We start from the raw sequence: 26,389 nt of genomic DNA, 5'->3' as shown, positions 1-26,389 counted from the left end.
CTTAATTAGTTCACTCTGAATATTTTCCTTTTATAAGGAGAGCATCTCTTAGCATCTTGACCTTCCAGATCATTTATATGAAGACTAATATATTAGCACATTATTTTTTAATGACTATACAGTTGGGATCACTTCCATCTCCTACTTATACTTGAAAGCATGTTATTTCTGGTAACTTATTTTTTTCTAATATTTTTTTACATTAAGGTGATAAAAATTCAGTTTCTTGGTTTTATTATTGATATATCAGGATTTATTTTATAAATGTGGAATATGTAATGATTGATACATTTATAAGAATATAAACTATATGCAAGCTATGTGGCATAATAATATATAAAATCCTCAAATACACAAATTATGAAATAACATTAGCAACACCATTAAGTTACTTCTGCGCTTTCTCCAAAACTCATTGCCCTGACTGATCAGGTGGTAAAGCACTGTCCTGGGTTCTTTTTTATTTTGATTAGTGTTTCAATTTGGTTAGTAGTTTTCATATTTAGATTTTCTGTTTCTTCCTGATTCAGTCTTGGAAGATTATATGTTTCAAGTAATTTATCCATTTCTTCCAGGTTGTCCAGTTTGTTGGCATATAATTGGTCATACTATTTTCTATATTTTGTATTTTCTATTGTAGTTGTCACCTCTCCGCTTTGATTTCTGATCTTATTTATTTGGGCCCTCTTTTTTTCCCCTTGATCAGTCTTGCTAAAGGTTTAACAATTTTGTTTATTTTTTTAAAGAATACTTTCTTGGTTTCATTGGTCTTTTCTGTTGTTTTTTTAGGACTCTATCTCATCCATTTCCACTCTGATCTTTATTTTCATCCTTCTACTCACTTTGGGCTTTTAGCTTGTTTCTTTAGGTATATGGTTAGATTGTTAGAGATTTTCCTTGTTTCTTGAGGTAGGTCTATATCCTATGAATTTTCCTCTTAGAACTGTATTGTCCATGTCCCATAGATTTGGGGTCATTATGCTTTAATTTTTTTTTTTTTGCATTTTTGCATTTTTCCTTGATCTTATTAATCCATTCAGTGCTTTATAGCATGTTGCTTAGCTTCCATATGTTTGTGTTTTTTAGATTTCTTTTTCTAATTGTGAGCAGAGAAGATGTTTGGTATAATTTCAGTCTTAAATTTATTGGGACCAGTTTTGTGGTCTAACACGTGATCTATCCTGGCAAATGTTCCATGTGCACTTGAAAATATATATTCTTCTGCTTTTAGGTTAAATGTTCTAAACATATCAAACCTATCTGGTCTAATGTGTCACTTAAGGCCTTTGTTTTGATTTTCTGTCTGGACGATCTCACCATTGATGTCAGTAGGGTCTTGAAGTTCCGTACTATGACTGTATTACTGTTGATCTCCCCATTTATGTTTGTATGAATTAGCAATCACATGAAGTAATTTTAGTATCAGGCAGTGTGAGATTAATTAATTAAGTTAAATCTGATAGGAACATAAAGATATAAGGTAAAATGAGGAAAAATTAGCAATATTTTATTTTGCCATGAAAATAAACTCACTTGCCCTAAATATGTACTTCTATGTACTTCATTATTTGCTTTCCCCCTTTAAAGAAATCTAAAGTATAATGAGGCATGGTCATTTGAATGTTTATTTTAAGTGTTGTTATTTTAAAACATTAACATCAGACCCTCCCACAACTGAGGGCTTATATGTAGGTATTGACCAAGTCACATTCTATCACAGGATTAAGCAAGCTTTCTGCAAAGGGCCAAGTGAAAAAAGTCTAGGCATAGTAGCTCTGTGGTCATCTCTTGTCTGTCTCACTTCTCAACTCTGTTTTTCTGATGAAAAAGCAGTTGAGAATAATGCATAAGTGTATGACGCAGTGCTGTTCCAATACAGTTTGTACATCGATGCAAGTAGCAGCCCCAAAATGCTTTGCAGGCAATAGTTTTTCAAGTCTTGCTCTAGAGTCAGTTCTTCACATGGTTATATATCATATGCTTTAAAATCATCTGCATTCTTTAGGTCTGGATCCAGTTCTCATTGTGAATAAACATTATATATTGGAGGATGGTCCCTTTAAGAAAAAACTGCAAACATAAAATTATTTAATAGAATAGTTAAGATTAAAAATAAGATCATAGAGTGTACCCCAAACATCATGAAATGTGAAAAAAAACCCAAAACAATGTCTATAGTAATTGTCATGTCTCTAACATTTTTCCTCCAATTTTTGATTGCATACTTTTCCAACTCTTCATTTATAACAACATTTTCTACATTGTGAGTAGAAAGCGCCCTCTTCTAATGTGGTTGATTAAACTTAGTTTTTTATTATTAGTATTTTAAGAGTGTCTTTCAGATATAATAAATGTCATATTGTTAATGCCTTGATAATATTTTGGGACTGTTATTTCTAAAAAAAAAAAATGCCTCAAGCACCTGTTTTATGAGCCATAGGATTTGAACTAGATTTTGACTCTCTACATTTCAAACCTTGTGTCTCCTTTGTGACATGTCCTTGCCTGTGCCACCACAGGATAAACACCTACTACAGGTTATCCCTGGTCCTTCCCTTAGTGAGGAGATCAATATGGAGGAAACAGGAAGTGGGCATGACTCCTGTCCATCCCACATCAGGAAGCCTGTCTGTAACCAAATTCTGTATACACATGAATTACAGAGTCCTATCTCACTAAAATCAAACTATACTCATAAAAACTCAGGTTCTGTCAACTAAATCCTCAAAGATCCTGGTCCTTCCAAAGTCCCTACATAAAATAAATGTATTCTTATTTTCATGGCAATATGCTTACATAAATTCAATACAAATCTGTTTTTATTTTTTGTAACAGGACATAATTGGAAACATTGGTTATATTACAAGGCCTTGACTAGAATGTTATATTTTATTTTATTTTTATTATATTTTATTGATTATGCTATTACAGTTGTCCCATTTCCCCCTTCACTCCCTTCCACCCTGTACACCCTCTCCCACCCATATCCCCCCTTTAGTCATGTCCATGTGTCATACTTATAATTTCTTTAGCTTCTACATTTCCCATACTATTCTTACTCTCCCCCTATCTATTTTCAACCTACATTCTATGCTACTTATTCTCTGTACCTTTTCCCCCTCTCTCTTCCTCCCACTCCCCTGTTGCTAACCCTCCATGTGATCTCCATTTCTGTGGTTCTGTTCCTGTTCTAGTTGTTTGCTTAGTTTCTTTTGGTTTTGCTTTTGGTGTGGTTGTTAATAATTGTGTTTGCTGTCCTTTTACTATACATGTTTTTTCTTTATCTTCTTTTCTTAGATAAGTCCCTTTAACATTTCATAAAATAAGGGCTTGGTGGTGATGAACTCCTTTAACTTGACCTTATCTGAGAAGCACTTTATCTTCCCTTCCATTCTAAATGAGAGCTGTGCTGGATAGAGCAACCTGGGATGTAGGTCCTTGTCTTTCATGACTTGGAATACTTCTTTCCAGCCCCTTCTTGCCTGTAAGGTCTCTTGGGAGAAATCAGCTGACAGCCTGATGGGAACTCCTCTGTAGGTTACTGTCCCCTTATCTCTTGCTGCTTCTAGGATTCTCTCCTTCATTTTTACCTTGGCTAATGTAATTATGACGTGCCTTGGTGTGCTTCTTCTTGGGTCTAACTTCTTTGGGACTCTCTGAGCTTCCTGGATTTCCTGGAAGTCTATTTCCTTTGCCAGAGTGGGAAGTTCTCCTTTATTATTTGTTCAAATACGTGCTCAATTTGTTGCTTTTCCCCTTCCCCTTCTGGTACCCCTATAATTCGGATGTTGGAATGTTTAAAGATGTCCTGGAGGTTCCTAAGCTTCTCCTCATTTTTTTTTGAATTCTTATTTCTTCATTCTTTCCTGCTTGGTTGTTTTTTTCTTCCTTCTGGTCCACTCTATTGTTTTGAGTCCCAGTTTCCTTCCCTTCACTATTGGTTCTCCATGCATCTTCCTTCATCTCTTTTATGGTAACCTGCATTTTTTCATGTAATTTGTGCCCCAAATCAATCAATTCTGTGGGCTTCCTGATCACCAGTATTTTGAACTGTGCATCTGATAGATTGGCTATTTCATAGTCACTCAAAAGGACGAGTCCTGGGTAACTGATCTGTTCTTCTGTTGGAGACGAGTCTCTCTCTCTCTCTCCCCTTTTTTTTTTTTCAGTCTGGTCACTCTTGTTAAGGTGAGGGGTGGAGCCTTAGGTGTTCACCTGGGCTAGGCACCCCAGTCGCTGGATTGTGACGTTGTATGTGTGGGTGGGGTCAGGAGGGAACAATGGCGGTAGCTTCGTTCTCCTTGGATCTCAGTCCCTTCTCTGGGATCCTGGGTTGCGCACTCTGCCCTGGTCCACAATGCCGCCTCACTGAGTCTGCCAGCCGCTGCTTGTTTACTCAGGGTCCACCACTGCATCCCGGAAGGCTTATGCGCTCCCAGTTGCCTAATGCGCCCAGTTCTCCTGATCTCCGCGCTCCGGAACCCGTGCCTGCTCCTCCTCTCAGCCCCTCCTACAGGTCTGGATTAACGGGTCCACTTCAACTTCTTGGCTGTCCTACTTCCATTCAGATAAATTCTCTGTCAGTTCTGGGTGTTATTCTGGCTCTAAATTGTTGTTGTTGTTCTAATCTTGGTTGTGCGTGGAGGTACGGTATATCCACCTATGCCTCCATCTTGCTGGAAGTCTCAGAATGTTATATTGTAGAGAGATGTTCATAAATTCAGAAATAACCAGACAGCTTTAAGGCACTAAAGTTGACTTTATGGAGCCAACAAAGCCCCTTGGAAAAATCAGTTTTGTGCCTCGTTTACAGGCTTCCCAGAAACTTACCAGTAAGTAAGGAAGGTCACTTCTAGGTTCCTCAGGATATTTTGGGGACCTCAGGACAAGAGGAATTCACTCAAATATGTAGGTATTGCAGGCAAAGTCTTATGGCAAGTCCTTGGCTTGGCTCCCTAGCCTCAAGAGGCCCTGGTCCCTCTAAAGCCACCACATAAGAGAAGTGACTAGTCTTGAATGAGTTGGAACCTTTTACTTTTACATATTCACAAAATATTTGATCAGTGTGCACACTGCTGAGACATTTCCTAGAGCCTTGAAAGTGGCTAATGTAAAGTGGGTCAATGAAGTTTAAGCTTCATCAGCTTCATGGTAGAGTCATGTTCAGTTTCCTTAAAATTGGACCCCTCATCTCCTAGCCCTGACCTACTGAATGTAAGTTTCTGGGATATGGAAGTGAGGCTCTGTACTTCTAACTTGCTGACTCTTCCACACAGCCTGGAAGCTCTATGTAATGTCAGAACAAAACTTTGTTACTAACACTCTAACAGTGTGCTGGCCGCCTTCTTCTAGTATCCAGAGTCAATAAAAATATTTTCAAACCCAGGATGCATCTACTTCCAGATAATTGTTCAAGCATTGTAATTACAGAGGATTTCTCTTTTGTTTGAACCAATAAACTACTGGTATGTAGGGCAGGATGTCCAACCTATGGTCCATGGGCCACATGCTTCCCAGGATGGCTATGAATGTGGCCCAACACAGAATCATAACTTTACTTAAAACATTATGAGATTTTTTTTGTGACAACATATTGCAACATATTTAATGTGTGGCCCAAGACAACTCTTCTTCTTCCAGGTGGCCCAGAGATGCCAAAGGTTGGGCATCCCTGAACTATAGGGGGTACCAGCTTGCATTTTTTTTCAGTGGGTGTAATAACAGTTGCTAAAAGGTTATTTATAATGCTTGTAAGTTTATGTTGGCATTCAGTAATAACTTATTTTTATTTACAATTTAAAATTTCAAAAATAGATTTTACCTTCATCGAGTAATTATAAAATGCACACAGAGAATTTTTTAAAATTTTTACAGGGATAGATAGAGAAAAGCATCGTTGGTATGTGGGCATTTGCAATACATACTGTTTACTAAATAAGTTGTTTCAGCATAAAAACTGATGCAAGTGATTAATTGCCAAATCTAGACAGTCCCCAGATGTCTGACTTCCTAATTCTAGTCACCTTCTCCAAAATCTAAAAAAAAAAAAAAAAAATTCCATGTCTTTTTTCAAAGAGATAAGTGAAAAGCATTTATTCTAAGAGCTGAGTCATTTTCAATGATGTCTTAGAACAAGTATCAATGTATCTTTTCATCTAGTTATCCAAGACTTGTATCCTACTTCATATGATGCAGTCTATCTCCTAAGCACTTTACATACATTAATTTAATTGATTCGTGTTGCAATGCTATAAGATAACTATGATTGTTATGTTTTGCATATGTGGAAACTATGAATAAGGTGAGGTTAGGGAGTTCCTAAGTCCACCGAGCTAGAATATAGTGAAGTTCAGACCGATGTCCAGGATATGTGGTTCTGGATGTTCTGTTCTCCACCAAATAGACATTGATCTCATTCTTGTACACACAGATCTCAGCAGGGGAAGGATACAAATCCCACGATTTGAATTACACAGACAAGTAAGAATTTTTATTTGACCCATGGTTGCTTAAGTTCTCCAATAACTGTAATATCTGAAAATCTAATATGTTCGCAAAAGTGTTACTTTCCCCACCAATTCTTTCTAAATATGCTGTCAGTTTGGACTTTAAAAATCAACATAGGCTGGCACATCTTGGCTATGAAGAAATTTCTTATTCTTGTGGAACATTAGTTAACTTCATTGCTGAAATTTGTGGACATAAGAGCACAATTCATGAGCTGACAGGGAGATTAAATGACATGATGAATAAATGTTTGTGAATGTGGTCCTGTCTTAGGTAGATGGCTGGAATGTAACAGCTATTCTCACTCTTCATGCAGTGCCTTCCTGTCACTTACCACAGAATTATGTCTGTGATGTTTCAAATCATTACAGGGCTATTTTAAAACATCCCATTCCTTTCAAATTGTTTCCCAATTAGTAACTTGTGAGTGCTCCTTTAACTTTTAATCTTTTTTGACACTTTTTGACCTGGCTTTTGTTTGTGTTTTCTCACCATAAATCATCTCTATCTCTGGGAAGCCTCTCATCAGTCAAGGTCTCATTGCATTCGTACTCCCTCAAGGTTCCTCCAATTTCCTAGGATTAGAGCTAGAATCGCCTGAGAGCATGTAGATAGTTCAATAAACTGCTTAAAAAAACAACCCTGCCCTTCTCACACAATCCGCTCTGTGGCCTTCATTTCTGCTCGGTTGTTATCCCAATCAATACTGGTATCTCAGTAATTAAAGGCTCCCAGGTTTAGACTTTAGGCCTTCTTGCTGGGACCCCTTATCTGCAAAAACACTGCCTTGTAGGTTTGCCTCAGCTGTCCTTGACTTCTAAAGCTGCCATCAACAATTACATTGTGTTTTTTATTCCAAATCGACTGCTGTGTCAGGTGAACTATTGAAATGATCTTTGCTCATACAATCATTACTGTGGCCCACCCAAATAATTTTTGAAAGCGCCATTTGGTTTGTATTCCTTATCTTAGTACTAAGCTGAATTCCCTTCCACTCATCATAAATCTTTTCTGGATAAATAAGTACATCTCCATTGAATTATGTTTACCTATCTGTTAGCTTTCTGACAAAGTAGCTCTGGAAAATACCCTTCACAGCTGCAGAGGCTTCTGCTCTAACTTTACCTTTCTAATGATCAATATCTGCACTAGAAATGAGAAATGTAGTCAAGTATGGGCATGACTGCACATAGATGAATATGTGATATTATAGATATCCCGAAGACTTATAAAAATAAACTGCCTTACTTTACATCTGGTGGAAAAAGCCAATCCTGTAGTTGTACTTCGATAATGAAGAGATTTTTGATTTGTGAAGCCCTGCAAGGAGCTGAAAAATTCTTTAGACATATTTCCTCAGATCTCTCCACTCACTGAGGCTGGTTGCTTTGCTATAAATTATGCCATGTGGCAGATCTGACTGACCCTAACAGAAGTGCAGACTCTGTCTCTACATAACTGTTTACGAGTCCACAGGTAGGGTAAATGGGAGGGGTAAATTAAAGAGAAAATGGAGAGAAATAAAAGCAGCAAAGCAATGTAGTGAAAGGAAACATATGGTTTCAGTTGAGCTTATCATGTGAGTTCACAAAGGCCTCACATGGGCCTCAGTAACAGCACTGTCAACAATTGCACCCCATCACCTTCAACAACTGCTAACTACCACCCTCACCATCAACCACTGACTACTACCAGCCACTCACTGTAACCACCACCCACCCACTAACATCAATCATCCACGAACAACCACAGCCCATCACCAACAACAAAAATCAACAAAACCAACTACCACCACCTACCATAAAATATAACAGTGGAAAATAGTGCAGGGGCAACAGAAAGGTAGAATCAGACAATTGAGTAAGGTCCTAATTTTTTTATAAAGTTTTTTTGTTTGTTTTTTAAAGATTTTATGTATTTATTTTCAGAGAGGGAAGGGAGGGAGAAAGAGAGAGAGAGAAACATCAATATGCAGTTGCTGGGGGCCGTGGACTGCAACCCAGGCATGTGCCCTGACTGGGAATTGAACCTGCGATGCTTTGGTTTGCAGCCTGTGCCCAATCTACTGAGCTATGCCAGCCAGGTGAAGGTCCTAATTTTAACAACCTAAGGTCAATCCCCAGGCTGAGAAGGAGAATAAAAATTCATATTTGAAAGTCCATGCACAGGAATTCATGAGTGAAGATATAAAGATTATCACTATTTCTTGAAAACAAAATATTTGAAACACCATAGTGAAAAATGTATAACCATGGTGGAAAACTAAAAATAACAGAATTTGTCTGTTTTTGCTATTATGCAACCTCAAAAAATTAGTTAAAAGTATATGTAAAGTTACCATAGTTAATTTGTCCATATTCATAGGTAAAGACATGTTTGATGGATCATATGACCTTTACAAAGTCATTTAACAAAGAGTTTGTACATAGTCCCAGATGGCTCTGTGCTGATTCAAATGTTTTTACCACACAAACTGCAATGGCTTTATTTTTCAACAGACACTACCTGTAATTAACCAAGAGTTAAAACATTCTGCTTCAGGTGAATCTTTGTAAATATTCCACTTCCAGCTTTAACAATCTAAAAACTGCTCAGGTAATTGCACATAATAGTAAGGGGCAGGGGAAGTAAAGAATAAAGAAACCAATATATTATATAATTGTATTTCTTATCTTCCAGTGCTGAAGCTATCCATAGAAACTCTAGTTATCAGAAGACATCCAACATTGGCAAGGTTAGTCTGGATTTGTGGTTAGAGTAGTTGTGATTTTTAAAGTATTATTATGATGATGATAATCATTATGGAGTTGTAGCATGTACCTTTTAATTTGGTTGTCAAGGGAGACAGGGAGTGATAATTAAGGCTAAAAGATGGAGAATGGAAGTCTTATTAAAGGATATATTGAAGATGGGAATTTGATCTGAGAATTAGATTATGATGAGAGTTTTTAATGCAGCTGTGACACTCTTGAGTGACAGGGGAACTGAGCAGGCAATTACAACGACAGGCATCTCCCCTAATCTTTACAATCCCAAACTCACAGTCACATCCATTTAAATTAATTTTATGAAGCCTGCACATTTATAGCCTCACCAAATTGGAAATTTGTTTATTGTCCACAGGAAATAATTTTAGGCGAGCAAGTAGCAGTGAAAGCCATCATTCCTGTCTGTCTTGTCTTTTTAACTTGTAAAATTAATAATATGAGATTAATCTGAAGGCTGCTGCCTTTATGAAAGCTGACGGATCCTCAGTAGACAAGCATTATTGTGATTATCAGTGGGAAGGTTAGAGGGAGGCATGTAAAAGTCACAGCTGATCCATGAGTTCCTACATTAAGCAAAGGATTTGAAAAAAAAACAGCAACAAGGCTTGTGTTGCTCAGTGTTATAAGTGAGAAATCAGTCTTCCTTGCATTGCTATAACTGAAATTTTCAGGAATGGATTTTTAACAACTTTGGACATAGTTAACTTAAGATGTCTGTTCAGTAGAGATAGCAATAGCTCATTACCATGCATGCCGAAAACCTATTTTAAGAAGTACTTTACTGCACAAAGATTAATTTACCACATCATATTTTTCCTCCTAGTAATGCTAATATAAATAATTGTTGTGCCTTAAATTGGCATTATATTTTGATAGCATAGTTTTTAATATACAAAGAACTGTTCAGCGGAACTGTTCAGAAACATGGAAATGGAGACAAAAATAGGAGTCTTTGGAAACAGCTCTTAATTTAAATCCCATTTATTGTTCTGTTAGAGTGTGGTAGCTGAAGATGTTTCAACATAATAATGATAGAATCATGATTGCTTTGCAAATAAGTTTTAAAATATATCAGAAATTTGCTTGTGGTTTGGTATGGTAAAATCTGAAAAATCTCCCTAATTAAAAGCATTCTTTATTATTCCCATCTGTTAACATACTGTTATTTCCTCTTAGGCTTATCTGATAGGGCTCTTGTGTGTGTATTCACATGTATATGTGTATGAGCGTATACATGTGTATGTGTGTATACATGTGTATATGTGTACACATGTGTATGTTATGTGTGTGTGCATTTATATGTACATATGTGTGTATATATATGTGTGTGTATATATATTATTTGGGCAGAGTTCTGTGATAGTGATGAGTAGGTATACAATTTTCTTAAGTTCTGGTGGTAAAAGTGTGTTGTTGTCCTACTACAATTAAAACTCAATATACAGTATTTACAGATGATAGAATAAGAAATAAATGTGATATGTGATTAATTAAAAGTTTAAAATACTAAAAAGAGTAATAAACAGTACCTATGTTTTGGTGATGAATTGGTGAAAATGAGAAATTGCTGAATCCTCAGTACATAGGGATATTATTTATAATATATATCTAATGTTCAATATCATAAAACTATTATTTAGGAATAGGATGATTGAAACCAGAAATAATTAAACAATGTGAGTGTTTACCACTGGGGCACAAAAGAAAATATAAAGATGCTTCTAAGAGAGAGTTTGCATTTCTTATGGCTCTTTAGTAATGTGCAAATATTTCTGAGAGAATATTAAAATCTTAAATATGTTCTCTCTATATATGTATGTGAATGTATAGGTATGGTATTGTATGTCATAATCTTTCAAACACAAAGTGGATTTAATTTTTCTTCTGTGAAAGACTATTCTGAAAAAAACTTCACTATTTTTCTTTTACTCTGTCATTTTTAGTATGATGATGAATAACTCAGCCCATTCATTTCCTTCATATAAAACTCAGCTGGCAATATCTAATGTATCAGTGTGATGGGGTTCAAATTAATTGTGTAGATTTCATAATGAACGTGTGTTGCATTATTCTCAGTGCCTGAACTGTGATTAAAACCTCAGTTCTATGCAATGTTAGAGGAAGACACTGTCCTCCTACCATCACCGGTTAGGCACAATATACACTAGTGACACAGAATAGCTACAAATGAGGATCCAGCAGAATCCCTTCTCCTTTCAGGACTACTCTCTACCTTTACAGCAGGGGTGTCAAACTCACTTTCACCAGGGGCCACATCAGCCTCACAGTTGCCTTCAAAGGGCCGAGTGTAATTTCAACTCTTTAACAGTTAAAGAGTAGTTACATTTATACAGTCCTAAAATTATTTTGGTCCTTTGAAGGCAACCATGATGTGACTCCCAGTGAAAATGAGTTTGACACCCCTGCTTTACAGGTTTCTCCCTTAGTAGGCACCTGGCAACCTCTATCAGTGTCTGAATTGAAGTAGTGCCTTCATACAAACCCCCCACTCTGTTCAGAATATTCCACAATGTTGTACTAAGGCTTAACTAACCATGACATGTTATCCCTTGGTATACAGTTTAGCAAGTCAATTGAAGGGAAGACTCCTGGGACTGTTAGATCTGATGGGGATGATTTGATATTGGAAAGATCACTATTCATGCCATTTTATATTTGAGTATTTTTTTCACAAGCTACTACTCCATGTGCATTTACAGAGGGAGTGAGCATTAAACTGAGTTTTAGGAGACAAATATATTGTCTGAACTCTGCCAGGTTCCAGCCTATGACCCTGGCAAAGTGATTAACCAGAGTGTTTTCTTGTGTGTTACACACACTTACTGTTACTGTTGCTACAGCACACTCCTTTCTGTTGTTCATTCAACACGTAGATGTTAATACCCATTCTGTGCACAGAAAATGAGAAAATGACCAGCAAGATAGACATACTTTATGATATAAAATCTGGGGAAAAACTAAAAATAGAAAACAGGACTATGTCTAGAGAGGTCATTTTCCTGATGGGATTATTAGCATTATCCAGATTCTAATTTATCTCTCTCCAAAATCTAAAATGCAAAACTCCAAGGAAGACGTTTAGTAATGGAACTTAATTTGCAAACTCTGATGGAAGACAATATAAACAAAATCAGTCCAGAAAATATAAGATGCTTATATGAAAATGTTGAAAAAACAGTAAGAATAGTTTGAACATGAAAAGAAAACCAGTAGTGGAAGCAATGAATTGTTGGCCTAGGAATTAAAAATGAAGAAAGAACTAAACTGAGAAGAATAAGATACTCTAGAAAGAAGAAAAAAGGAAGAACTCTTAAACCAGCAATGTTGGGATGGATAAAGGGACTTCTCCATCACTGATAGCCACAAAGACTAGTTTTATATTTGGAATTGTGGTCCAACAATGAACTTTCATTACTACCTTGTGATAAAATTTGCCTTTCCAAATAGAATTCAATAGGGAGGAGGAGGCAGAAGATTGGAAGTTATTATTTTAGGATTCAAAATCAGAATTTTCTGCTGAAAGGACTCTATGATCATCAGCAGTTAAACTGGATTTCCTGAAATTGGTCAGCCCCAAGTTCAAGAGAGGGAAAAAAACCTACCTCTTAGAATGGTTCTGAAAATTGAACGAGCTAAGGCATGAGAAAGTGCCTTGTATATTTAAAACTAGTATTTACTGTTTTCCTTTAGTAAACTCCAACTGGCATAAATCATACTCTTATGATCAGATATCTATTTTTATTCAGTTGTACCTTAAAGCACTAGAGAAAGTTTGCAGTTGTATTCTCTTCATCTTCCTTATTGAGAAGGGAAATACATTTATCCATTCCCCAAGGAATGCATTTTTATTTTAAATATTAATAATTTATGTATAAATTTATCATCCACATATATTTTCTAAATTTAAAGAAATCATGCAACACTCTGTGCATTATGAGTTAAATTACGTTGAAATACTTAGGATATGTCAGCTGTGGTATGTTTATACAATGGAATACTACATAGCCATGAAAAGGAAGAAAATCTTACCTTTTCCAACAGCATGGATAGACCTATAGACTTTTATGCTAAGTAAAATAAGACAGTCAGATAAAGACAAATACCATAGGATTTCACTCATATGTGGAGTTCAATTAACAAAATAAACTGACAAAAAGATAGAAACACAGGCATAGATACAAGAAACAGACTTATGGCTATTAGAGGGGAGGGGGACCTGAATGAAAGGAGGTGAAGGGATTGGCCAAAGAACATATATACATGACCCATAGACACGGGCTAGGTGGAAGCAGGTACAGGGAAGGTGGTAATAGGGACATGTATATTAGTGTCAATAATAAAAAAATATGTTAAGATATGCCTCTGTCTCTAATTTTATATCTCACTAGGAAGAAAGACCTTTAAGCTTTTCTTTTGTGACCCAGTTATTAGTCCTAAAATTAAGGTACATTTGGGGAAACTTTCTCAGTGGTGTTCTTCTATACAAGAATAGTTCTTAAAGGTTACAACTTGTATTCACTAACAAATATAAACTCTACTGAGCATCAGCAGTGGGCCATGACTGTGTGTGTATTGGAACTGCAAGGCTGATGTGCATTACCTATCTTCAGGGTGCTCATAGTCCAGATGGAAAATATGAGTATGTACACCTTACCCCTAGAGGAGCTACAAAACTGTTTTTATAATTGTCCATGGAATGTATGTTACCTTCCCCCCCGTTTCTCTCTTTCTCTCAGCTGACAGGTAGGGGGTGACTCTGTGGACACTGTCTTTTGCTTTCCCATGTGCAATGGTCACAAGAAGTTTCAACATTGTCTCCTGAATATGAACAAAGACATGTGGATGCACACACTGTCACAGTGAAAAATATTTCAGGCATCAGTGAAGTCTGGGACTGTGATAACTTGGCCACTACAGAACAGGGGAAGGCACTTTACAAGGAAAGCCAGGAATCACTCCTTGAGGACAATTCTCCCATCTGTTTTCTTCAGAAGGAAAGCATGTTCTCGTATCTGGAACTTCAGGAACAGCTATGAGAGGAATGGGGCTTGGGGGATTCAATGATTCCCAGATGAACAGTCTTGGTGAGCTTGTAAAATGGAAATTCCATCATTCTTCTAATTCCATCATCCTTCTTAATTTATCAGATCTTTAAGTGTGTGATTTCTGTAAACATTGTATGTTATACCAGTGCATTTACACTTTACTTGCCTGAAGGTCATTTACTAGAAAATTTCTCAGAAAGTGCTCGTAGTGGTTGTTGTTCCTGGGTTCTAGACCTCTCTAATAGTTCGTTCATCTATAGCCTTTACACTTAAGGCTAGATTGACATGAGTATAAAACCCGTGGTCCATATTTTTTCCTGAATTCATTTCTCTATTATTCCTGGCATCTGGTATTGTTAGCCAAGTGTCTGATGTGAATTTGGTTGCATATACAGGGTCCAGCACAAATAACATCCCTTTTTTATCACAAAATCTTTCATTACAAAATCAAAAGCATGTAATTCTGCAACATAACAATATCACACTCAAGCACACCATATGGCATTTTAGGTGAAATGTTCAAAATAAAACTATAAATTATTACACCCATATTATTACCCTACCAACCACGCTCAATCAAGCCTTGCTTCTGCTGGATCATGCATGTTGTCTTATAAAGTTGCAATGTCTTATAATGCAATGTCTTATAACGTTGGCCACTCTGGGTGGATCTCCTCAGGTGTGTGGCGTTTCACCTGTATATAGTAATAAATTGTTTTTATTTTTGTCACTTCAGTAATTAATATAATTAATTTTGTTTCTTCAGATTTGGTTGCCTATTATACAGATATTGGATTGTGATTATGTTCTATATCATTTTTCTTGAATATTCTAATATTTTCCACCTTTCAATATATTTCCTTTAAGATATCATTGATATGCTTATTCTCTTGTGTGCTCCTTATAGGCTAGTCTCCTTTCTCCAATGATTTTTGTCTTTAGTTTGACTCTCTTCTCAAATATGTTCTGTAAGAACTAAGGTGATTTTCTATATCTTTTATCTACATTTTAAGGAATGTTTGTCATCAGGTTATTTTTTTCATTGAACATGGATGGTCACTTGTTTATTCTCTTATTTTTTAAATAAAAACTTTATATATTTGTTGTGTACAATATGGTGACTTTATATAATATAGTGAAATAATCATTATATCAAGCTCATTAACATATTTTCTCACATAGTTACCATTTTATGTGGGATTGCTGGGTCATATGGTAGCTCCATTTTTAATTCGAGAAACTTCCATCCTGTTTTCCACAGTGGATGATCCAAGTTATATGCCCACCAACAGTGCATTCTCTTTCTTCCACACCCCCAACATCCTACTTATTTTCTTGATAATAGCAATTCTAACTGGTCTGTGGTGATAATTTTTACTACTCTGAAGTTGATAAATAAAACTAAACTACATATGTTCTCTAAATTTTAAAACTTTGCTTTTATGTTGCTTTTATATTATATTAAGTCATTACATTAAGTCATCTACCCTCCCTTCCTTTTTCTTTCCTTCATTCTCCTTTTTTGTCTTATTGTTTTTCCATAAGAAAAGCATAGTGTCAATACCCACTTTTTAAATGGCCCATCATTTCTAAACTTTCTTCTAATGAATATTTTGCCTTTTGTCAATTTACACTTATATATATATGGATCTGGTTTGCAGCTATATTCCCTGTTTCATTCATCTATTGTTATCTCTCCTTCCGGTAAAAGTCATATCAGTTTCTTTCTAATTGATCCCATTGTAATTTAAATTATCTTGTATACTTGTATCTAGATCTCTCATTCATATCTCTTAGTGATTACTAATTTTTTTCAGTTGTGATATTTTCATAATTTTCAATTCATATAGCATTTATATGTGCTTTTGTCCTATTCTTGCTGGCAGCTTCTGTAAATATTATAAATAATCAGTCATACTGGATATTATTTTCTGTTTCTCATTCCACATGATACGCTACTTGTATTTAACTATTAAATATTATTTTGAGTGTTTGATAGATTCCAAACTTATTAAACTAATAGAAAGTTCCTTTCAATTTTGAGTTTACTAGTTATTTCTAAATAAATTGGAGTCAAGTTTTATCAAATATTCTCTGTAATTTGATTTAATCCTGTTGGTGAACTTTAACAGACATACAGAAAAGCATTCAAACACAGAAAATAGAAGAGGGATATTGACAAAACAGAAACATAGGTTATGTCCTACTTTGCCCCCTATCATGAGAAAAATTGCCAGCTATGAATGGACAAGACACAACTGAGAGAATCCTAGAACATGGCAGTGAGGCTGAAGCACCCCCGGACCAAGACAGAATGCACTAGAAGGGTAAGAGAAAGGGCTCCATGCTGACCACAATGCCCCTACCCAGCCCAGCCTCAGGCAGGGGGTTTTCCCTAAGCCCACAGTTCCCACCCTGCTACCTGACATCCTCTGCAGCTTTAGAGGCTGCTTAATTGGAGCATTTATGCTGATTTTGCCCCATGGGGATTATAGGGCAGTCTACATGGCTCAGTCACTGGGAGTTTGATTGTAATGGGAAATTGGGGATGGGCTTCAAATAACCAATACTTGAATCTTGACAGACCCAAGACCTACCTGCAGAAATCAAGTAGTAATCCCAAGTGGAGGAGGATTTGTTCATCTGTAGAACTAACTCAGTGCTGCAGTCTGACAAGGGGACTTTTCAGGGTGCCAGTCTGCCTGATTCAGGTCCTGAAACAAAGTTGACCCAGACAGATGAGCCGACTCATACTCCCACCCATTATGAAATGTGGCCCCCAGAACAGTCTGACTGGAAGGGATCCCTAGAACACCTATAAGTTGCTGTGCAACTCAGCAACCACCTAGAAAAGAGGTGGGTGGGCATAGCTGATGGCTTTCAGAGCAAAGCCAGTGACACTGACCAGGGAAACCAGGGCACAGGTCAGCTTGAGTTAAGGTACCAAAAAGACAAAACAAAACCAAACCAAAAAACACCTCAGTGGCCTTGGATCTGCTTCTCCCACTATTTCTGAAACTGAAAAAGTCACTGTTCCTGCTACCTGTCACCTCCCAGACCCAATAAGCAGAGGCAGGGATTGAGTCTTTATGGGTGGTGTTTCATTCAGATGGCCTGAGATCTGAGAAAACAGCAGGTTTGTATCCTAACAGATCGTCTTACATTTCTGATGCAGACCTCGGCTCATGGGGTTCACAACATTGTGGATGGGGGAGAGACATTCACACAGACTACCAAGTCCTGTGGAGGAAAAGGGCGGGCAGCTCCACTCTCAAGAGGAGTCAAAAGCCTTGGCCTCTGCCACGACAGGCCTTTATTTCTTTTTTCTGGTCACATTATGGGATGATCCTCATTTACTATGTACCCGTTCGCTTTAACAGAAAACAAAGGAGGCAATTCAGCTAATCACATCACAGAAGAAGGATATTTGCAAATGAAAAGGGAAAAGTAGTTGAACTGGTTGCACTCATCTTTGGAAGGTTTAGCACAGATTTTTAGGAAGTTACTTTGCAGTAAATGTTTGCTGCAAATCAGGGTGAGGGAGTTTTTAGCAAAAGCAAGACTCAAAGCAGCCTAGGCACATTGCAGGCCTGATTCCCCCCAGGGGAACCTATCTGTGGGCATGGGTCCTGTGCATCTCCGAGTGGGAGCTGGGCCCAAGCCATGCAGGATGGTCTCCTACACATTTCCTTTCAAACCAGCCTTTTTAAAAAAATTATTTTATTGTTGTTCAATTACAGTTGTCTGCATTTTCCCCCACCACTCCCCCCAACCCCAGCCAAATCCACCTCCCTCCCTTGCATCCACCCTCCCTCTTGGTTTTGTCCATGTGTCCTTTTATAGTAGTTCCTGAAAAACCTTCTCCCCACTGTCCCCTCCCACCTCCCCTCTGGTTACTGTCAGATTGTTCTTAATGTCAATGTCTCTGGTTATATTTTGTTTGCTTTTTTTCTTTTGTTGATTGTGTTCCAGTTAAAGGTGAGATCATATGGTATTTGTCCCTCACTGCCTCAAGCCAGACTTTTTATAACAGAGAACAAAGTGCAGTGAAGGGTTTTGAAATTAAGGGAAAATTAGATTTAAAAAACTGTAGCATTGTAGCCCAGGGTGGGTAGCTATCCCCAGGTGGTCCTCTGCCTCTCTCTGGAACACAATGGCTCAGATATCTCCACCTGTGCCCCAGGTGGTGGTCTTTAACTGTGCCCTAGGGATCCAGAGTGGGTACCTGCAGTTCCTGAAACAAAAGCTTTAACATATGCATTACCTACTAGGCTTATTAACTATTTGCTAATAGTTTAGCTTAAACTAAAATTTTCCAACTCTGGAGCCCCCATCACTCTCAGGCAGGGAAACTAATCTGTAGCCCTGTTTATTATTCAACAGTGCCTTTAGCCTGCCTAACTAGAGAACCTTACCAGAGCCTAGGGAAGTGGTAGTTTAAAAGAACACAACCTTTGCCTTTCCCTGCCTGCCCCACCTGACCAGGGTATTCAGTGAACATTATTGCCTGATTCAGGGTGTCTAAACCATGAGATATTAAGGCCCTGGGCCCTATCCTGCTGCTCCAAACAGGGCAGATAAGCTAATTTATAGCCCCACCTACTGCTGAGTATAGTCCCTGACTGTCTAGGAAGGCTGCCAGAGCACATAGGCAACTGTAGAACCAATAGGCAACTGCAGAGCCCATCCTCCAGCTTCACTTGGTCAAGGAACCAAGGCAGCAGTCCTATCCAGCTATTCTCAGCCAGTGGCACACACCCCAACTACCAACCTCAGAGATCAAATAGTTGCCTCACTTGCAAATGGACCCTAACAGCAGATCTCACCTTCCTGGGATATTAACAACATACTGAATGTTAAAATGGCTACACAAAAATTCACCAATTTTGATAAGATTTTTTAAAATGCACGCTGATACAACAGCTGTCACAATACAATCTAACAAAATTGTTTTGAATGAAGTTAAAGGCAACTAAGTGCTACCAAGCCACATTATGGAAAAAAACAGGCAAACTTTTTGGCCAATGCAATACTTTCACAAAAGAAGATGAAAAAGAGGTCAAGTGTACTGATACCACAAGATGTCAAAACACACATAAAAAGAAAGCAAGGTCAAAAACAAGGAATCACGGATCTACAAAACAATAAGAAAATAATGAGCAAAATAGCCATAGTAAGTCCCTACTTATCAATAATTACTATAAGTATAAATGGATTAAATACTCTAATCAAAATAATGCCTAAAAATGGATAAAATATTTCAACCTAATATATGGTTCTATCCTTAAAAATATTGCTCCTTGTGTACTTGTAAAAAATGTGCTTTTACTGTGTCAGGTTTTCAATTCCCATATTGATTCTGTGAATGGAAGTTCTACCCATTGTTAAGAATACAATGTTAAATTTTCTAGCTATTATTGTATTACCATTTATTCTTTTAGTTCTGTTAGATTTTACTTTATCTATTTAGGTGCCACGATGTTGGACATAAAAATATTTTAATATTTTAAAGATGGTCATTACATAATGAAAGAATCAAATCATCAAAAAGATATAACTGTTATGTTACTGAATTTATGCAAAGAAAGAAATACTGTACAAGCTCTTATGTATAATCTGAAACAAAAAGAAGAAAAACAAACCCAAGTTTATAGATACTGATAGATACAGAGAACAGACTGGTGATTGTCAAAGATGAGTGGGGAGGCTCTGAGGTATGGGTAAATTGGGTGTGAGGGATCAAAATGTACAAACACAAGTTATAAAATAAATCATGAGAATGTAATATCCAACTGGTGACTGTATATGTATTGCATATTTAAAAGTTGCTAAGAGAATAGATCTTAAATGTCCTCATAACACACATACAAAATTTGTAACTATGTATTTTGACAGAGGTTAAGTAGGCTTACTGTGGTAATCATTCATAATATATGAATATTAAATTATTATATACAGCTGAAACTAATATAATATATGCCAACTGCATATCAATAAACAAAAATTATAGTTTTCAGAACTAAATTTAATGAAAAAATCATTTAAGCAAAATATGCATTTTTATAACATATAAACTCATTTCTAACTGAGTGGTTAAGGGAAATTTTTGAAGTAACATTTATGGAGAACAATTTGACTACATCATAAATAAACTTGTTCAATAATTTTCAACAAAATGGCAAAAATATCATCTAAAAATTATTTTTTATTTTAATTTGGGTTTGGTGAAATTGATAGACATAATATCAATGGATGTAAAATAAATACCTTTTTATCAAAATGTCATTTAATTTTTTAGAAATACTATATACAAAAGAACAATGTAAATCTGAAATATTCTCAATAAAAGTTGAAAACTCACATAGACTATACCAAAATTGCATTGAATTAAAGTATACTTTTATATAGTACAGTAACTGAAGTCTACTGTCACTGTTTGCTAATTTATGGTTTCAACATATTTTCATGAAAATCTCAATGAAACTTTCAAACAGATAGACTAGTTCATATTAAAATTTAGGAAAGGATAAAACAAAAAAATTTAAAAACTTAGGTAGAAGGATAAATGTTCATGAATAGCAAAGGTGCTACTGGAGAAGAATGTAGATGTTGGCAAAAATATTTTCTATTATATTAAGATTTACTTTACAGTCAAAAGGACAGTATTTGGGAAAGAAAAACAAAAATTAAACTGACTAAAAACTCATGCCCATGAGATTTTAATCTATGATGGGCACTCTGAAGCTCACTTAATAAAGGATGGAAAATACTATAATTGGTTTTATGGTAGTGGTGGTTTTTCACATAACAAATTAAACTAGGTATCAATTTTAAAGCATTTCTAAAATCACTGTCAGGTAGATTGTAAAGTCATATGTGAAAAGGAAGTTTTAATATTGTATACGAATTATAAAAATAACCTTTTTTCATGTCCCTTGAATAGGAAATTTTCTGGAACAGCTCCCCAAATGTTCAAATCATGATACAAAAATTAATTGTAATATATGTTAATATTTCAAAGATTATTTGTTAACACACAGACATAAAAAAGTTAATGCATGAGTTAATAACTGGGAAATATCTTTTCACATTTTAAAACAAATAAAACTAACTAAATGATATAAAAATTCACATATCAGTATGGAAATGCCAAAAATAAAAGACAAAATGCTCAGGCATTTGAGAAGAGAAGACACACATGAAGGAGAAATAAATATATGATGAAATGATGCCTAAATTCTCATATATTGTATAAAAGCTCAAAATAAGATAACAGTAACATACTTTTTATAATTTTGAATGTGGCAAAAATACTAAATTTACTGGGGTGACAATGGTAATTATATAGGTTTCAAATGTACAATTTTATAATGCATCATCTATATATTGCATTCTGTGCTTACCACCCAAAGTTAATTCCCATATATTTAACTCCCTTTCCCTTTACTACTTCACATCTTCCTGCCCCACCTGTTTCCCTCTGTTAATCACCATACTGTTGGTAATGTGTCTATTAGTCTTTGTTTGCCTTGTTTGTTCATTTGTTGCTTTCGGTTTTGTTCCCCACGTACAAGTGACATCATAAGGTTCTTGACTTTTTCCATTTGACTTGAACTTTAAAAATTGTAAAAGTTATTGGTGTGAAAGTAAATATTTGACAATGCTCTGGAAAACAATTTGGAATCATTTTAGAAACTTTGAAATTATTTCACAAAGTAATCCCAATTGTATATCCATTAAAACACTCATAATACACTCACACCACCTCAAGTAATGCAACACCCCTCTCAGAGAGAAGGTCACACATGAACATAGTGACACATGATCAGAATTCTCATGGCAACACTGTTGGTAACAGAGACCATACACAATACCAACAGCTATCAACAGGAAAGTGGCTAAACAGAGCATGGTATATTCACATAATAGAATATTACATCCAGTGGAAGCAAATGAGGCACAGCTATATGTAAAAGTAGGTAACCCTGGAAGCATAGTGTGGAGTGAAAACATTTCCAGAAAACTGCAAGACATGCCACTTTCATGAAATCAAAGGTATAGAAACTAGAATATAATGTTTATGGAATGTATACTTTGATAAAACTAAAAAGGAAGAAAAGAAACACAATCTTGTAGAATATTTTTTCTCGAATCAGGCAGGGGAATGGGTTTTTAAAAAGCACACAGAAAAATTAATGATATTGCTAGTGTCTTACTTCATAATTTATGTGTTGAGTTCATAAGTATTCCAACATTATGCTTTATAACTTATAGTTTGTTTTCTCATAAATTCATTAATAATTATACATTATACATTTATAAAATAAATCATGATAAATTAATAACAAAACCAAGTAACCATTATTTTAGCATAGAATATAAAAATTAGAGAAAAATAAGTTACCCAAAGCAACTGTACATTCATTAAAACATAATGTTCTAATATATTAGTCCTGTTATTACTTATCTGAAAGGTCAAGATGGTAAGAAATGATCTCCTAATAAAAAGAAAGTCTTCAAAGTGAACTAATCAAGGCTTCTCAAATTATGACAGGGATTGAGACCTTGACACAAATATGTTTTGACAGTAGTCAAGGAATTCAGAATAAGAGTATAAGATTTAATCAACAAATTCTGAAAAAAGTCATAACCCAAAATGCTTTTGCACAAGATGAAACAAGCAAGTGAAAAAATGAAGCAAGCAGTCAAGATAAGGCAGATGAAAACAATGAGCATATTTCATTCAATGTATCTAAATTTGATTCTAGGAGAACATTATGCTAAGTGAAATAAAGTAGCCAGAGGAGAACAAATACCATATGATTTCACTTATATGTGGAACCTAATGAACAAAATGAACAAGCAAAACCGAGATAGACTCAGATAAAGATCAAGCTGACAGCTGACAGCATGGGGTGCTGTTTGGAGCTGGGTGGTTGAGGGGTGGAGGGATTGAGCAAAAAAAGAATAAAAATAGAAAAGAAACTAATGGACATGGACAATAATAGCATGGTGATTGCTGGGGGAGGTAGAGGATGGTATGGGTGGGATAAATGGTGAGGAAGGAGACTTGACTTGGGTGGTGAACACACAATACAGTGTATAGATCATGTGTTGTGGGATTGTGCAGCTGAAACCTGTATAATTTTGTTAACTAGTGTGACCCCAATAAGTTCAATAAAAAGGAAGAAAAAAATAATAAATTTGATTCTAGGAAAAGAAACAATGCACAGTTAATAAATTAAGATAACCCTTAAAAGGGCAGAAATTCCATATGTATTTATATAGAATTTTTAGTCTTATAATCCTGAAGCTCACTGTGGAAGTGTAACCACAGGAAGGTATAGCAAGATTTGATGATTCTATGGTGTTGTAAAGCAGAAACAGTGAAATTCTTACCAAAAAAACCCCACTACTATACTTAGCCATATTTCAAACAAACTGCAAAACCAGAAATTCAGATGACTTCCTACAACCATGTTAAAATACCTTATAAATTTTGATAGGTAAAATTAGATACTACATGAAGCATTTGGGGGAAAACTGTGATAATTCACACAAAACTGAAAGATTTTAGGGCAACCTGAGACATTCCAATTCTCATAAAAAATACAGTTTAAGTTTCCTTAACAGGATTTTTAAAGTTTATAGCTAGTCAAACATAGTTCTCTAAGGGAATGATGTCAAAAATACCTGCCAACTATCAACTAACATAAAAATAATAGTTACTCATTTATACACATGCACACACATTCAAATGCATTAATATTTGCACATGGATATGAGTACATATAATTCATATGTATGTTAATGAATGTATGTATGTACACATACAATTCCATTAATTAAGCATCTATGAAATACTCAGCACAGACACTATTGCACCTCAATATTTAGTGCTTTGAATAAGCCACTTACCATATTTTATTAAGTAAAGGACAATTTGGGTTAAGACATCAGGAAGAAATTTCCTGTTTCCAAGAGATCTCCCCAAATCCTCAGCACTACACCTATTTTAAATAAAAATATAAACCCACAAAAATAAAAGCAATGGTGAACAAATAGCTGTAAGTCAATCTTAAATCTGAAAAGATGATAGGCAAGTAGAAACTGGAATAGCAGAACCAGAGACCCTTGGTGAGAAAAGAAAACACATCAGACTTAAACAGAGTCCTCTACAGGTTCAGGGACTAGTAGCACCAGTACCATTCGAACTGGGGATGAAGAAGCGGGCTAAATCAAAGATGGAATATGAAGGTTAATTTTACCTGCCAACTTGACTGTTGGGGGATTGCCCAGACATTTGATCAAATGTGGTTCTTGTGTCTGAGGGTGCTTCTGGATAAAGTGAACATTTGATTTAGTAAACTGAGTAAAGCTTTTTGTCTTCTATAATGTGGGTAGGCTTCATCCAATCAGTGGAAGGCCTGTAAAGGACAGAAAGAAAGACTCTGAGTAAGAGAGAATTCCTCATGCCTGACTTCCTTTAAATTGAGACATGGCCTTTTTTTTTCTGTCTTTGGCTCTTTGGGGGTCTTGAGCCTGCCAGCCTTTGGACTGGAACTAAATCATCAGCTGCCTGAATCCCTAGCTTGGTGACTGCAGATCTTGAGATTCTTCAGAGTCGATAATGGAGTAAACAAATTCACTATAATAAATCATGTATATATGCACACATAGTACTATACACACACATAGTATTGGCTGTTTCTCTGGAGAACCCTGACTAATACAAGTGCATAGAATCTTGGAAAACAATTTGATCTTTACATTGTTTTCCTCATCTCCAAGCTTCTGGTTGACTGAACTTAATCTCATTTATTCAGCTATGTAGGTTTATTTTATGTGGATGGTATCAGAGACTTTCAGGATTGGAAAACATCAGTCAGTTAAGGACATAACTGCCATTCTGTAAACAACAGTGGATCTAACTTACTCACTGAAAGCTGGCCCCAGAGGTCTTTCAAAACTTGGCTCCCCAAATCCTATTTAATGTATCCCTAACTCTCAGAAAGAGATTAGATAACACCTGTAAGAAGAACCCAAGAAGAAAGATATAGAGATATGGTATTGGGTTTAATAAGGAGTGTTTTATCCTCAAGATCAAGTTATGGTCAAGGTCAAAATAAGCTAATCCTCAGAACTTACAAATGACAGTTTATTCCATTGTTTTCATTTCTAAATAGATAATTAAAGATAGCCTGATATCCAAGAAAAGCCTATGACATAAAATATAAGGTTTGGGTAAAAAAAATAATAAAATTAGTAAACAACTTAAAATATAAATATAAAGATACTGTATAAGAATAAAAAAATCTGGGCCTGGCTGCCATAGCTCAGTGGATTGAGTGAGGGCTGTGATGGTTCGATTCTCAGTCAGGGTTCATGCCTGGGTTGCAGGCCACAGCCCCCAGCAACCGCACATTGATGTTTCTCTTTCTCTCTTTCTCCCTCCCTTCCCTCTCTAAAAATAAATAAATAAAATCTTTAAAATAAAAAAAAATAAAAAAATCAAACTATCAATATTCACAGAATGGTCAGATATATTGCTATATACATGAGATGAAAACAGGGTGCTGCTCAAAGATATTCTAAAAAATGTTCTTGATAATTAAATATTAAAGTTAAAATAAACCTCAAAAGAGAAAAAATTAAAAGTATAAGAATTCTTTTAGAAAGTAGAACAGTTTTCAGGAACAACTATAAAGGACACATGGACAAAACCAAGGAAGGGTAGAATCAGGAGAGAGGAGGGAATGGCTGGGGTGGGGAGGGAGTAGTGTGGGGGGAATGCAGACAACTGTACTTGAACAACAATAAAAAATGTTAAAAAAATAAAAAACAAAACCCAGCAAGCACCAATGTAAAGAGGAATTTGAAAGACTAATATAAGAGTATAACATCAATATAACAAAAATTTTAAAAAGTAAGAAACATATAGGGGAGGGAATAAACTAAGCAATCCAAAACAAACTGAGAGCCCCAAGAGTGAACAATAATTTCCTACTCAACAGGGCTCACTAGAGCAACACCTCAAAGATAAGGTTG

The 26,389-nt window shown here is 35.8% G+C and overlaps 1 long non-coding RNA gene across 1 annotated transcript; it reads right to left on the bottom strand.

Moving 5' to 3' along the window:
* Window positions 1–1,795: 1,795 nt before the first annotated feature.
* Window positions 1,796–24,775, bottom strand: LOC118499847. Its single transcript, XR_004902398.1, has 2 exons — window positions 24,610–24,775; window positions 1,796–2,057 (listed from the first exon to the last, which is right to left on the bottom strand). It is a non-coding gene; the product is annotated as an uncharacterized LOC118499847 (long non-coding RNA).
* Between the last annotated feature and the right edge of the window lie 1,614 nt (window positions 24,776–26,389).

The sequence above is a fragment of the Phyllostomus discolor genome, chromosome 1, assembly GCF_004126475.2.
Source record: "Phyllostomus discolor isolate MPI-MPIP mPhyDis1 chromosome 1, mPhyDis1.pri.v3, whole genome shotgun sequence".
Taxonomy (NCBI): Eukaryota; Metazoa; Chordata; class Mammalia; order Chiroptera; family Phyllostomidae; genus Phyllostomus; species Phyllostomus discolor.
Note: the sequence above shows the minus strand (reverse complement) of the source record. Positions and strands in the feature narration are given on the sequence as shown.